The following is a 507-nucleotide window of genomic DNA, read 5'->3' as shown; positions in this document are numbered from 1 at the left end:
CGCGCTTAAAGGCGTAGGCAGCGCCCCCCCCCACAAGGCGCGCCCCTAGCCCCACCTCCCATGGAGTAGCCCGAGCGCTGCTGGGAGAGAAAATCCCTGGATAAAGACCCACAGAGACGCTGAAGCAAATAGACAGAGATAGAACAGAGATGGAGACAGAGACAAAAAGAAGATGGGCAGGCTTAGACTGAGACGGGGGTAGAATGGGAGACACAGAAATATAAGAAAGAAAAATGGAAATACCTAGAGACAGTGAGAAACTCAGAGACAGAGACAAGAGGCAAAGACAACTCCACACACACACAAGAAAGAGGCAAAGGCAACTACACACATACACACACACACACACACACACACACACACACACACACACCATGCAGCGCCTGAAGCAAGTCAGCTGTGAAAATGGCTATGTACCTATGTGTGTCCAGTGCTTTCATCGCCTTCAACATAGCCCCCCACCCTAGACCCACACACATTTGTCTCTCGTCCCTCCAATCTCAGCAC

This window comes from Nannospalax galili, unplaced genomic scaffold, assembly GCF_000622305.1.
Source record: "Nannospalax galili isolate Female #2095 unplaced genomic scaffold, S.galili_v1.0 scaffold833, whole genome shotgun sequence".
Taxonomy (NCBI): domain Eukaryota; kingdom Metazoa; phylum Chordata; class Mammalia; order Rodentia; family Spalacidae; genus Nannospalax; species Nannospalax galili.
The sequence above is the reverse complement of the archived record's forward strand: the minus strand, read 5'-3'. Positions refer to the sequence as shown.